This window comes from Polistes canadensis, unplaced genomic scaffold (genome assembly GCF_001313835.1).
Source record: "Polistes canadensis isolate GaletaPanama2010 unplaced genomic scaffold, ASM131383v1 scaffold_112, whole genome shotgun sequence".
Taxonomy (NCBI): domain Eukaryota; kingdom Metazoa; phylum Arthropoda; class Insecta; order Hymenoptera; family Vespidae; genus Polistes; species Polistes canadensis.
Genome location: NW_014569659.1, coordinates 350,141 through 365,811, shown reverse-complemented (window position 1 = coordinate 365,811; position 15,671 = coordinate 350,141). Strand labels below are relative to the sequence as shown.

Below are 15,671 nucleotides of genomic sequence, written 5' to 3'. Positions count from 1 at the left end.
ATGCCGTGCGCCTCTGTGCAGTAGACGTTTTTATAATTGTTCATATAAAAATAACGCCAGGTAGAAAATCGAGAATGCATTTCCTTTTCCATTTTTATTTTTTTTCGGTTTTGTTTTACCATTGACAATTTGTTCAAATTCTTTGTGTGAAAAATATGAATAATAAGGGAAGATAAAGGAACAATAATAAATGCGTTTTAATGAATTTTCGTTATTATTATTATCATTTTTTGTTTCGATCGAATTTGAGAGAATGATAAAAGATTGGTAATAGAAATTAGGATGGAAGAAGGGTTTAGGGCGATCGATGCGATACGTCTAGGAGAGGTAGAAACACTCTAATTTGGTTGGTCGTTGTGTAGCCGCGGTTAGGTCGTTGTTCTCTCAGCGTCTAGCTAATGAAGTCCTCTGGTTTTCACCCTGACTATCAACGCCCAGTATGCCTCTCGGGGGTGTTCAGGATAATGTACTTCAGATGGTATCTTTAAATAGAAGCAGCCTCCCTCTGGGTTCCACGTAACGTGTGGGACTCTGTTTTAGTAAAAAGTACCGCAATGCGGCTCTATTCCAAGAATCTTCCGTGACAAAAAGCACACCTGTAGTTCTAACCATAAGTCTTTTCTTCTAAGTGTATATAATCATAATTAATAACGACAACCTAACAACGTGATTTAAGTCAAGAAGCCAAAGTGGTATGAAAAGAGGATTCAGCGAGTAAAATTATTATTAGTTTTTAATTAATGTGCATGAGGATATTTTTGTATATAAAATATAACCGTATAATGTGACTTCGGTATTACATTGAATAATAAAAAGCTTATGAATATTTAAATAATAGTCTATATATTTAAAATTAACGATCAGTATTTGTAGTCAAATATTAATATGCATCCTTAAAAAATATGGAAACCTGTTCGTATATATTAAAACATACTGATCATATTATAATATATTTAAAATATTAGTAATCATTGTGCATCTACAGGATGTTTAAAAAATAATATTTGTTCGTTCATTTTTCAGAGTCCTCTTAATGAAAGTTTATATTATTTTCGAAATAATATTTCTGGTTCTTTTTTTCTTTTTGCGAGATAATGTAATGATTCATCAGGTCGAGGTCATCTTCCTCCATGAAGTGGATAGAGTTTCGTAGGAGTTTGGAATGAGTAGGAGAATGAAGAAGACGTTCGTCGATAAGAAACGACGGCATAACGACGTCGTTATAGAGATATACAGACGTCCTACTCCTGGCCCTACGCTTTTGCTCGACGCTTTTGCTCGACGCTTTTGCCCTTTGCTCCTCTCTCTCTCTCTCTCTCTCTCTCTCTCTCTCTCTCTCTCTTCCTTTATTATTCGCGATTATAAGCATACCGTCGCGAGGGGCTAAAATAGGGGTTGTGGCTTCATAAGTCGAGTCTCGCATACCTATACTACCAGTCCCCTATCTCTTATCTTTTTTTTTCCTTTTATTTCTTTTCTTTTTTCTTCTTTCTTCTCTGTTTCTCTAATCGAATTATTTAATTCGAAGTCACATTTAATATTTTTCTTTGAGAATCTTGATGAGTTTTGTTGGTTACGGAAGTTACGTTATCGTCTGCACAATTTTCAAAAAAAAAACTCAGAAAGAACGAGAGTTCGTTCGTTCGTTAGGAGATTCAGCAAAAGTTCTTTCTTGACTACTATCGAGTTTTGTGAAGAGAGAAAGAAAGATAGAATGAGTGAAAGCGTGTTTCAAAAGAAGAAGCCAGAAGGACGTTGAAAAGGTGTGCAAGTTTTATAATATAAGTATGAATAAGTCATTTTCAATTTAACTTTCGTTGCATTTGTTCGAAAGATTCTTTCTATAGGGCTCGTCTTTTCTCTTATGTCAGTGTGAGAAGATACTCCAGTTTTGATTCTCGATCAGGAGTGTGTATTCTTTTTGTAGGTGAAACTCCTTTTTTTTTTTTCTTAAGATTCTAAGAGAGATGCTACAAGTTTTATAATGTAATTTTAACTTGAACATTTTTCTATGATACTTTGCTCTTTCAATTTGTTCGTTAGATATTTGTTGAAGAAAGTTACTATCACCGTAGCATCAAATGTTTTCAAAACACTGGTAGAGTCGCAATTTTTAATTGAGAATTCATTTCTTTTGAGGTCGCAATTTTTCTACAATTCAAAGAAATAGTTTTCAACTTTTGTCATTTCGTTTTGTTAGATTTTTGGTAAAGAAAGTTACTATCGTCGTAACGTCAAGTGATACAAAGATGCTATGGTTACAATTCCTAATTAGGAATGTAATCCTAAATAGAATAAAATTCTCTTAGTAATTGGAGAAAAGATTCTTGACTTTTAGAATTCGCTTTTCGTTAATCGAATTCTTTTAGCTTAATTTATTATTACATAATATTTATCAATTACTTTCTGGACACTGCACAGTTCGAATTCGTAACCAATAGTGCAGATAATATTTGTTAGTGATTCACAGAGAGATCTTTCATTCGGATGACGTAATATTTCAGATTATTCCATAATTTTTGTTTCACAGTTGAGCAAATAATCGACATACGAGGGGTAGAAGTTCACGTTAGAAGGGATGTTACAATAGCTAAAGCCATTATGACATTTCCAGTTGTCGTAGGAGTACCATAACGCTTTTGTTTACTGACAACCCATGCGCGTTTTCCCTTTCTAAGCGTTCATTATTTATTTAACTTCCGGAAGAAGAGACTGACGAGCACCGGATGGAGGCGCGTCGGAATTGCAGAGATAAGAACGGATAATGACGATCGTGTAACAGCCGGCAACATTGCAAAGCTTGCGTTGAGAATAGAAGGGCGACCAACGTGTGTCGGGGTCGTCGGCCATTTTGGATGTAGGGAGAGAGAGATCCTTTCGGCGAATACTTCCGGACTTCCCCATTTTCTCTCTGTAGAAGCACACACAGTTCGGCCGATTTGTTTCGTTTATACGCCATTTGCGCGGGAACAAAGGCGCTAACCGGAAGACGTTCATAATTTCTTCCTACCCGGAAGCCTAAAACGCGTCGATATCCGGTTACCATTTGCACAAAATTTCCAGATATGCATTGTTATTATAAACAAATTTTCGCACACGGGTTATATTATATCAGCGAATATCGTCGCGTGGCAACGCGAAGAATAATGAAAAACACGTGTGACGACGATACGAAGCGATAAATTGGAATTGAAATTAAAATAAAGTGTTTTCACAACTTCAACGGAAGAGACTGGATTGTGTTATATGCGTTTCATTGTTTCCCACGAACGGTGCAACTGCTTTGAAACGGTGAACGAACGACAATGAACGTGCGTTAAATCGGAAAGGCAGAGGCGGGTTGAGTATAGTAATACAAAAGCTCTAAAGCTTTCTGCTTTCTGATGCCTCGAGGTAACGCGCATACGAGGCGCCCTTTTCCCCTGGGAAACTCGAATTCGATGGACAAACTAAACTGATTAGTCGCGCTAAATAATTTCCCCAAGTTCGACGGCTCGTTGCTAAGGGAACATTGAAAACTCTTCTACCATACAAAAGAGGGGGGATCAAAACGAATTTACGAACAAAACGTTTCGATCATTACATTTTATAGCAACATAATTACGACCACTTTATGAATTGACATAATTCTACAAAGTTCAAGAATGTGCCATTTTAAAAGGGCATATGGTTTTCTCGAATTATTAGATATATCGTTAATAATTCTTAACGATTCGTCTAAAGCCATTTTAAGAACATTACAAATTTTGTAATAATTCTTCATTCAATCCTATTATCATTCTATTCAATTCAAAGTTCAACGATCATAAACTTAACCGTAGTATAATTATACTTCCAAGCTAACATAAGCCAGTGAATTTCTCTAACAATAAGCTTAAATTACGGAAATCTTTGATCATTTTCTATTACTACGTTTCAACATAATTATTACAATAATAAGAGTAACTTTGGGAATTTAGTTAAATTTCATATTTCTCTGGACTAAAAAGACAATGGCTTTAATGAGATATTTCTCACAGTTAAAGAGAAATACATGTACATGAGGATTGCTACTCGAATGCTTATTGCATGATTTAATCGAAAACGATCTCGACGAGAGATTTCCACCGTGATGCACATCGAAGAAATGACAAAGGTATTCGCTAGAGAATAGCACGCAGTTTTGACCATGTCGTCCTCGAGATCAGAACGCAGAAATAAGAGAACCGAATCAAGATGACAAAGAATGAGAAAGAGAGAAAGGTGGTTGGTTCAGGAAAATGGAGTAAAGGTGGAGGGATAGTTGAGCGAACGCAAACCAGACGTCATACACAAGGGAAATAACATGCTTCGTCAACAGTGCTGCTGTAACTAATGGATATTCCGACGGAATAGAGTGGAGAAATGGATGGACCACCCCCTTACGAGAATACCACCAACCCACTTTGAGTGGACCACTCGAACTTGCTATATTCGCGTCGTCATGCTCAATGAAGTTTCTCTTTCTCGGAAAATAATTTCCATGAGCAACCAACTTCAAAGATTACTGATTTTACCACCACGTTAAATTTACATATATAGTCGTATACGTTATTCGGTTAAATAATACTCTACAAATGTATATGGTTTCTAACTGTTTGCTACTAAAACTGAATAGTTTATCAAATAGTTTATCAAAGCTGTGGGGTTTATTTTCCAAATTTTTGTTACTTCTTTTTATTTGGATTTCAAAGTAAAGTATTTTTCTTTTTTCTTCAAAATACGTTTCTTCATAAAATATATTCCTTGTGAAAATTAATTTACAATAAGTAGTAAAGGAAGCTATTTAATTACTTGATTGCTAATAAAACTATCCTCTCTCTTCCTTAATTCGAAGGAACTCTCCTACTCACGTAATTATTACCGACTATCAAACTGCTCTCGAAGAAGGTTTCTCAAACGTTTATCTACGCGAGTCAACGGACGTCTTCCTCAATTCGAGTTACGGACTACGTCATAGAAGGATTGAGGACCTACGGAGTTACGTCGCATTAAACGCGTTAAAATCATCTAAGAGTCTAATGCTTTAGAATGGTCGCTCAATTACTTTGTAAGCTGAGTTGGTACTACCACCTACCTTACTTACACTTACAACTTAGAGAAGATAGTTTCCCTTAGGTCCAAGCTCAAGTCGGCTGAGCATGCAAACTCTTCTTCCTTTGTCGGCCCTTCAAAGCGTTTTCAAGTTTTCTTTCAAAAAGAAGATCAAAAATGAAGATCCTTGTTTCTTGAATCCTTACAGTTTTCGAAGTACGAAGATAAGAATTTTTACTTATTTTATGTCAGTCGTAAGAGTTCTGAAAAATACAACTTTTTTAATAAAACAACGAGATTAATTGATACAATAATAATTAATCATTTAGAAGGATTTCTTTTTTGGAATTACAACTGCGATGCTTGCAATTTGAGAAAGATTAATAGAAAGAGAGTAGGTTGGAGAGAGAGAGAGAGAGAGAGAGAGGAAAAGGTCCTAGCACCTTTTATTCACGTGCACGGTCCTTAAAAGTCGAAGAGGTGCTCTTGAAGGTGCTGCTGGTGGAGGTAAACGATGAGAAAAGAAATGGAGGATGAACTTGCCGAGTGTTTGTTCGAGTTAACGATCGGTCGAATTTCTCTCTCTATCTTTCTCTCTCTCATCCATTTTCTTGAATCTTTCTTTCGTTCTATTTCTCTCTCTCTTTCTCTTGTTCACTCATTCGCCCGTTTTTCTTTCGTCTTGAATATATTTCGTTCTTTGGGTATGCTCCTTCCTTCGTTCCAGCGTAGAAGTAACGAGCACAGTCGACGTTTAACTTTCCTCTAAGAAAAACACGTATCCCTTTGCAAACCTCGCAACCACCATCAGCTCGATTATTCTCGACCAAAGAGAAAAGAGAAAGAAACTTGGATGCTACTCAACGTTTAAATCCTATCGAATCATCCCCAAGAATGACTATCTTTTTGAACACGCTTTTGCACGTAATTTATTATACAATTCGATACCTATAGAAAATTATTTTCTAGAGGTTTCGATTGTATACGACAAATTTGTGTCTTTCACTGTTTAGAATATTATTAATGTTAGACTAATTTATGCAGAATGATAAAAAATACTCTCTTAAATAAAAATTAAATATAGGGATATGTAACTTAGTAATCAATAATATGTTTTTGCCTAATATGTTGCAACGTAGTGCTTTGGGGTATATTACTGATTTATCAAAAAACGGATTCAATTTCTAGCAGAATTATAAATAATATCTCCCACAACAAAATGGAATTCCGCATAGCAAAAAGGATAAGAATCGTTAGGTTATTTCGCGAAAAAAAAGAACGAAGTAAGGTGTTCACGATCGATCAACCGAATTACAAGAATAACTTGCCGAGGACGTGGTCGGCCTGACCGGCGCCAGATCTTCTGCAACCGGCAGGTGGATAATGCCGAGAACACACGCGATTCTATCGATTCCATGTTCGCACAATGGTGCCGACGACGACGACGACGACGACGACGACGACGACGACGACGACGACGACGACGAAGAAGGTAGTGGCAGTGATGGGAAGCGACCGACCATTCACGTTTCTTGATAAGAACACAAGCCTAACCCTGGCAAGGACAGGAAAGTAAAAGTCTAAAACAACGTTCACAACCACCTTAATTAAAGTCTACGATAAATCCTGTACATTGTCCTTGTTTCAAAGTTCCTTTTACTTAAAAAAAAGAAATATTCAAGCTGTCCCCAAAAGTTTTACCCAAAATCTTAACGAAATCTTAACAGAACCCTAATGAGACCCAATTAACGTAATATCCTGTTTTATAACAATATTACTAACACGAAAAGTTCAGTAAATAATGAACTACAATTTTTTTGTTAGATAAAGAAACTTTTAGCACATCGTATATATATATATAAAATGAAGATCCCTTAATGATATTATCTTTACATGGATCATTAGAAAGAGAAATGATAATATTCAAGCGTGAACGTGTAATGGCTTCGATACTTAACTAAACGACATTCCTGTATAAGCGTAGCTTTAGGCATTTGACGACGATAATCTTGGTCTTTAATAGCATTAATCTTTCACGAATCTATGTTATTGGTATCATATTACAAGAGTAATCTATCACGGTAATTTATCATCGGTGGGGTTGATTTGTGCGCACTCGTGCAAGAGTTTGGACGACTTTAAATGTAAAGATATCTTTTTGTGGTTGTTACGTACTAAGATAACTACATTATTTCTATGTGCATACTCGTGTTTAAACATTGAAAACGTTAGAAGACCCTGCTGCTTATTTTAACGAATATTAAAGCGTAACATTGTTGAAACGTGCGAAGAGCAGAAATGTATGTGTAGATACGTGCATATACGTATTTATATGAGTATACGCGCTCTTTGAAAAGCAATTAATTCCAAAAGGGAATTACAAAGGAATTCTTGCGGTATCAAGATTGCGAGAAACCTGGAAAGAGCAGTTAGGTATACATACGGTTTGCCAACGTAGAAAGCATTCGTACTTGACGGTAGTTTCATTTATCTTCGATGTCGTTTTTATGAATGATTGTCTCGTTTCTTTATAATAACTACAAAGAGTGAATGGGAGAAAGAATGAAAGCGTGTGAATTTATCAGAAATAAATTTATATTTTCTATCTAACATGCATGAGGTATGTGTGTGCATGTGTGCGCGTGTTCGCAAGAAATTTATTATCGTTCGGTAGGTCTTCCGATCAGGTCCAGGATATTTAATAAAAATATTTACGCCCACATATTTGACGAAGCAAGTACCCATATACACGGAAATATATTCTTTATAAAATATTCTGAAGTAATATGCTTCGAAACGTAGTAAAGTAAATATGTATTTATGTATATACTTATATATAGACATCACAATGCATAATTTTCTAGTTTTTTCTTTTGCAATTTCCGATCGATAGAAAAAAGAAATATTTATCAGAAATTATTTTTCTCTCTTCTGGATAAACGCCAGGTCTATCGAAGCACGTTTTCCTTGATTCAAATTCGGGAACACAGATTTGAGAATGTGGAATATTTATTTGTTTGCTACACTGGAAGATTAAAGTATCTTTCCGAATCAATGAATTTTTCATCTTTCGTACATTATTACATCCAAGATTAATATATAATACTTGTTACATTTTTATTTTATTTGTAATATATAATTTTATAAATTCAGAGAGTGAACGCGGAGAATGATAAAAATTGCTCGACCATTTGCAACTCTCGAAATTTAATATAGGATTTTTATAAGACGTCGAATATCTTTCCTATAGTATAAGAATATACTTTCGCATCTAGAAACGTCGGAAGATGCGACGCATAAGAAAATTTTTTCCGAAAAAACGAGAAAAGAAGATAATATAGAAAAAATATGTACATACATATGTACCTAGAAATGTATTTAAAAGTCAGTCTGCTGAAGAATCGGAAAAAGTCTCAATAACGAACAGCTGGACGGGTAACGTCGAGGAGGAAACGTAAATAATTGGACCGTAACATCACTCGGAGAGCGTTTAAAACTTTTTAAGTAGCTTCCCACACTCCATTACGTCACCCCTCATCCACACGACCCCCTTCCATCGTTCCGGCTTATAACTGACATACTTAGAAAACCATATTTGTTCGATGACCGGCCCTTTTAGTGAATTTACTTACTTGCTAAATCTCAATTTTTCTAGGAAATAGTAGCCTCTACATTATCTACATAATACTTAAATAGTACTTCCGTGTTATACTTTTTCTGGACTAGATTAACTAAGATTTTTATCAAAATCTCGAAATACAACGATTAATTTAGGAACGTAGTTTGTGAATGCATCTATAGATCAATGTTAGGTTGGATAGATGTAGGGAGTTTGAAGCAAGCTTTACCTCGATTCGCAAGAGGGGTTATATCGGTGAACATAGCGGCGTGGAACGTAGCATAACGATGCAAAGCATCCGTACAATATCCATAGCGAAACTACATGACCCACCGCAACGAACTGTAACCTAAGCTGTTACGTTGGCATATCCTAACCTATGATATATAAGCAAACCATTGATAAGCTTAATGAAAGCTACGATCTGCCTTTGTACCGCAAACTACTCTTATTCACTTTTCAAAGAAATTATTTAACTGGGTAGGAAAATAGATCAATAATTGACTAGAATGTTCTTATAGAAAACCAAATAAAAATCTTGAGTGATTGAAAAAATTTCTTTTGTTAATTTTCACCCCCCGTGAGCGTTAAGTTTTTATTAGTGAACTAATAGTAAGATCTCTTTCGATAATCATAGCTCGCCACCGGATACGGCTCGTATCCAAGAAGTTAAGCAGACTGTAGTCAGCAGTTTCATTAAACAGATAGTGGGTAGGTAGAACCACTCACGAACTATCTCGCTTCGTCGAATTACCGCGAAATAGTTTTCCCAAGTCCAACGGTTTCTTGATAATGTCTTGAGCAATTAGACGTACTACCTTTACACTACTTATGTAACTACTTATGTATCTATCTACATGAGTTGTTATCCTTATCATTTCTTACCCTTTAAACTTAGATCTCAATCTCGTTAGGTTGAAAGTAATTAAAACCTTACATTTAATTGTAAGTTTAAGTATTTGATTTTATTTCTTCATAGCGCTATTTTCCTCTTCTCCCAGGAAGATGTTTAAATCTTCCGAAGTAAGAAAAAAAAAGTAGATAGAAGCAGTAGCAGAAGTTAGGTAAGACGGGTACGGTTATAGGTTCAAATCATTTCGAACTTTATTCGAGTTTTCTTCGAGGGTGAAATTAAAAAGTTTAGAGCGACGATGAAAGGAATCTTTTCTTCGATGCCTATAAGACTGCCCTTCCGGACAGGTTTCTTTCTGTTCCTCGTCCCTTTTCCTACCTAGCTTTTCGATTTGGAATTCTTTAACGTCACCACCGACAGCGATAAACTTTTCGAAGGTTTGCCTCTTCCGATGGCATCGTGCTTAAGAAATGGAAAGTCATAAGTCTGGGAAGGATCGATTACGATAACGTTAAGACCCTCAACGAATGTCGAAAAATAGATGGGAACGTCGTAAAGCATAAAAAGTCGGCTTAAATAAATCTTATAATCCCTAATACATCTAGGATAGAACATAAGTATACTTAATACGTATTCTACCAAAATTGTTTGTGTGGAAACGGCATTTTATAATTATATTAGATAATTAAAATGTTAAAAGAAAGACATTTTTGAGAGATAATATAGGAATAATGACTTTAGATTGTAATTAAATTTCGTACGATTAGTATTTCTATATACGTTTCTTAGGATTAAACTTTAAATCGAAAGATCGAAACTCGTTTGTTGCTTTTAGTTGAAGTGGAGAGTGAAGAGGACAAGGAGATTAGACTGAAGCGGTTTAGAACGGATTCGTAAGTTGAAGCGTGCGCGAGCTTACGAAGCTTATGTAAATACTTTGATAGTTTTCTTAAGAAAGAAAGACAGAGAGACAGAGAAGACCGACCCCTCTGTCTCTTAAGTTTCCGAACAGAGTGATGTGGCTGAACTGCAGGATGTGACGTCACTTGCGAGTCCCCTTCTACCCCCCCCCCTCCTCTACCTATCCGTACGTCGTGTTTTCCGACAATGTAACTTACGGCGAGGTTAGATACAAAACTACCCTCTTTGTTTCGTAGTCACCGAACCAAGAAACCTTGTCACGAACTTGCTAGTTCGACTTGCTTTCAGTTAATAGTTCTTTTCTTCTAACATTTATAGTTCTTCGAGATTTAACTAACTAATCTTACGTTTCTCTCTAACTTAATGTTTAGTTCTTGTTTAAACGAAATACAATGATATAGCAAAAATGAAAAAAAAATATATTACACGAATAAATCAATGAAATGAATTGTTGCAATTAGGAATAATTTCTATCGCATTTATCAAAAAGAAAAAATCTAATACCGCGACCTGATTTAAATACGAGCTATGTGAGATCAACGTCGGTGAAAAGGGTTCGAGTGAACACAAGGAAATGCGGATTGTGGAGTAAAATTCGTCGAACCTGTAATCCTAGGCTCCTTTCTCTGGTCCCTAAGACGCTAGACGATCCTAAAGATCTTTTGACCTGGAAACGTGCTTGCTTCCGCGAGACTTCCGGATCCTTATCCAGCATCAGCCGACATCTCTGCTTCTAGTACCGAAATCGCGAATGGCTTTAGCATCTCTGAGTGAAGAGAGTGAAAGGAAAGTCGTGCGTTACTACAGATATTCCACAACGTCGTCTTTCGTCTCTCGTTTTTTCGATGAAACGAACTAAAGGTAAGAAAAAAACAAGGATAAAACAAGGCTACTATACATATATACACGTGTGTGCATATACCTTTACTTATTTTCATGCACAAATCGATTCTTTGACACTGAAAAGCGTTCTTATGCTTCGCTTCTTTTTCCCTTTCCTTCCCTTCCCTTCCCTTCTCTTCCTACCGAATCTAAAAGCTCAAAGAATCTTTTTAGAAAAAGTATTTTATATCCTCGAAAGAAAATGGAGACAAATTCTTTTGCCGTCGTAAAAGAACGGAAGATCGAATTTGGAAAATGGAAAATTTTACGTACTCGTTCTCATCGAAAATATTTTATATTCTATTCGATTTAAAAAGTAATTATACTTCTAAATAAAGAGTTTACCATACAAGATGTTCGAAGGATATTTTTTGTCGAGAAAATAAAAACCATAAGACGACTCTAATGGAACCTTGGCACGCTGCATTAATGCAATATCGCACAACGAAAAAATTGCATACATATTGAAAACTTTAGTGAATAATAAATTCATAGTTTTCCAGTTTAATAAAGCGAATTTTAGGACACCCTTTGTATAGTCTGGATATTGAATTTCAATAAATACAAGTGTTAAGAACCGAAGTAATATATTTTTTTTTTCATTTGCATTATTAAATATTTCGTTTTCTATTCTTTTCGTTAAAAAAAAGAAAAAATAACCAATGGAAAACATTTTCTGTTCATTCCTACGTTATAATTGTAATGAGAAATTGTTTCGTTTATTCGCAACACGAGTAATACCTCGCTCAACAAAGCATAATGTTTTTGTTCGTTTAATATTATTTTTTATATATTAATGTAAAAGCTAACGAGCATTTCTAATTATTTTTTAATCATTCACGAATATACATTTACAGACAAGTTATTGCTTCAATGAATTTCTCACATTCTTATTCACATCAGAAAATACAAGCGGTGAAACTGTGTAAAATCGATGCACCTACAATTACCTCTAAAAATATTCGGATATTAAAATATGATCATGCTGATGGCTTCACATGTAGGTTGTCTTCAAAGTAATCAACTTGGTTATCAATAATTAATATATGACCTATCGTTAAGCAAACAATAATTATAGTCATATTTCAATGTCCAAATAATTTTTAGAGTAACTGTATAGAGACTATATAATTTGAACGAAGGAGTTTGTATGCCTGAACCAAACAAGGATCCATTTTATTAAGTCGAATGTCCATTTCTATCAGACCGAAATAGTAAATGTAGCTGCCTTTCGAATTTAGGGTAGATGGATCTACGTAATAGTGGCATTTCTGTGAAACCGAAACTGCAGAGTATAGTTTGCAAGCAGGCAAGCAAGCAAACAAGCGTCTAGTAGCCTATTAAAGTCCGTGTTGTAACGTCGAAACTGTTATGGAGAAAGGAGAGCCTTACTCTAATTGTAAGTGATCGATGAATGTGCTTCAATGTGTTCGAACATGTTTCGTTCACGACTTATGAGTCATCAATCGAATTCGAATAGAAATGTCTTATGTAACATCTTTACTGATCATACATTTTATGTAAATTAATTGTAGTTCAGGGTTATCCGTAGTCAAACTACAAGCTAAAATAATTTAAATATGCAGTTCAAACCATCTGACCGATTAATCAGAAGGCTGTTGCGCATTTTTTTAATAGAATAAAATAGGAAAATGAATAAAGAAAAATTGAAAGAAAGAAAATGAATAAAACGTCGAGTTACAATATAAAACTTCAAACGAAATTGAAAAAGTCTACTTCCATTAAAAGTTTCATATACAGGGAGAGAGTTAGAAAACGTTCTCGACGATCGTATAAGACACTTCCGGCTATGAGTGTTTGAAAAATCACGGTTTGCTTTAGAATTTCTCGCGTGAAGCCACATGAAAAGCTTGTTCTCGTACAAGCGATCAACCGTGGAAATTGTAGAACGTTGGGGGTGACGAGAGAACGACGATAAGCCGACCGCAAAAGCTTCAGGAATGAAAATCCCCCCTTCCAAAAAAAGAAAAATACAAAATAATATTAAAAAAGAAATGAAAAAGAAAGGAAAAAGATAGAAAACAAAATGTAAACGCAGGTAGATCGTAGAAAAGCGACGGCACGTGTCAATTGCCTGACCCGTTTATAAACTATTTTTTTATCAAATGGGAAAAAATCTGAAAAACGTTAAAGCGCGGAAAGAGAAAGAGAAAGAGAGAGAAACCGGACGTCAATCAAACAACGTAGACGTTGGTATTCGACCATCGACGGTGGATAATCCAAAACTCACAGCTGTATCGCAACTCCACCTACCCCATACTATAATAGAATTCTCTCATGAAAAACGTACGCACGGTTGTTGTTGTTCCAGAAAAAAGAGAAAGAGAGAAGGATAGGGAAAGTTAGCGTGCAAGAGAACAGCTGATTGAAATTACACGAGCGTCCTATACCTATGTGTTGTGTTCCACGTATAGTGTGTTTTCTAGGAAAAGTATGAGTATCCACGAAGGGTAAGAAAAAAATGTAATTTTGCGAGCAACCTAAGGGTCGACACCTTCTTGCACGCTATCATTTTTATACGTCGTTAGTAGGAGTTCTAAGAACGCCGAGTATACAGGGTGAACCCTGTCATGAAAACAAGTTCTTCTATTCCTTGCCGAAATCCTCTCTCAGGGTCCGTCAGTAAAATGATAAAATACTTGTGAAATAAATTAAATTCAACTCGTTTTTTAAGCTACTCTGTAAAGTACCTAAGAGTAAATTTAAATTTGTCATGAAAATGATCTTAAGCGATTGCAATGATCCGTTAAAATTGAACCGATCGTAAATAGGAAGATCTGAGCATAGGAATACTACATAGGGCTCGTGTACCTTGGATCCTGAAATCGCGATCATTTTTTTCTTTTCTTCTCATCGAGAAGTTACGAGTGCAAGGATTACGACGCAGTTCTACCGGTGCACCGGTGCACACCATGAAGAAGAAAAAGAAGAAGAAGAAGAAGAAGAAGAAGTAGGTTGGTTGTAACTGGCGCGCGTAGGTACTACAAAATATACCGGTCCCTTACTCCACACACTCACACAAACACAAACATCCTACTACTGGTCACAGTACGTGCGAAAGAAAGAGAAAATGCACACCGCGTGGATGGTCGAGTGTACACGCGGTATTATTTACGGTGGAAGTTGCAAAGTGAGAAAAATTACGTTGCCTCGGTTGGCGGCCGGTTTCGCCCGAGACAACGGTGTGCTTTATGCCGGTTCCTACGAACGTATACGTACTCTGCGGTCTCCAACGAATGAGAAAAGGAACAAGAGTCCGAGCTTGATGATGTTTACGAGTTTTTATCCGTACTCTGCAACATCCCTTCTACCGAGCGTTTGTAACCGTGCTTTTACCCTGCTATGGTGGTATACTAGCTGGTCCCTTTTTTTTCTTTTTCTTTTAAACCCCTATCCCTTTTTCTCTTTCTCTGTTTTTTTTTTTTTAACGTCCCAACAACAACTCTCACGACGAAACTTGCACTAACCGCGATCGCGTACAGCTTTACGGAAAACGCATACCTCGAATTCTTATTCCTTGTAACTGTCACCATATTACACACATTTGCACGCATACACGTACGCGTTCTTAATTCACTGACCTCGTACATCCTTCTTATGGCGACAGTGCGAAATATACATTCCATAATTCTTAACTCTCCAACGGATTTTACATCTCATGTAATCTGAATTATGAAAAGCTTGAAAAATGTCGTAGTCGTCGTCGTCAGCAACGTCGTTGTAGTCGTTCATCGTAGTTTATCGATTCTACGAAAATCTACCTAACGAATAATATCATATTATAAGCTTAAACTGTATTTATTTCCGTCGCGAATATTAGGAAGAGAGAGAGAGAGAGAGAGAGAGAGAGAGAGAGAGAGAGAGAGAGAGAGAACTGTATTTCCGTATTTTCTAGATCTATCAGAAATAAGAGGTTAAAACAAAGTTTGATACATCCGGTTGGTTAACTAGAGCACGTAAAAATCGATGGGCCCGATAATTCAAGCCGGATTTTGGTAGTTTCGTGCCAAAATTTTCTATCGTTCATGTTATAAGAAAAAGATAAATCGCGCGAGCGTGCCGGGCGTCGGCTATTAAAGCGTCGTTAGCATCGATTAGCTTCGCAAATCTCGAATGTGCTGCTTGGCTTTTCTTATAGCTTGATTTTTTTTTTTCTTTTTTTGTATATTTCGACACAAATTCAACGAACAGTCGAGTTTCCTGTTTTTTAGGCATCCTTGTCTTACTCTCTCATTTTTTCTTCACCAATATTACGAAACAGTTACAACGTTCAAATAAAAAATTAGTCGAACACGGAGTGCATGTAATTGAAAATTAAGATGA

The 15,671-nt window shown here is 36.0% G+C and overlaps 1 protein-coding gene across 2 annotated transcripts in view; it reads right to left on the bottom strand.

The window, feature by feature from the left end:
* The window catches only part of LOC106787728 (Krueppel-like factor 6), a 237,372-nt gene that overhangs the window by 64,635 nt on the left and 157,066 nt on the right, over window positions 1–15,671 (bottom strand). The gene's annotated exons all lie outside the window — the stretch shown is intronic.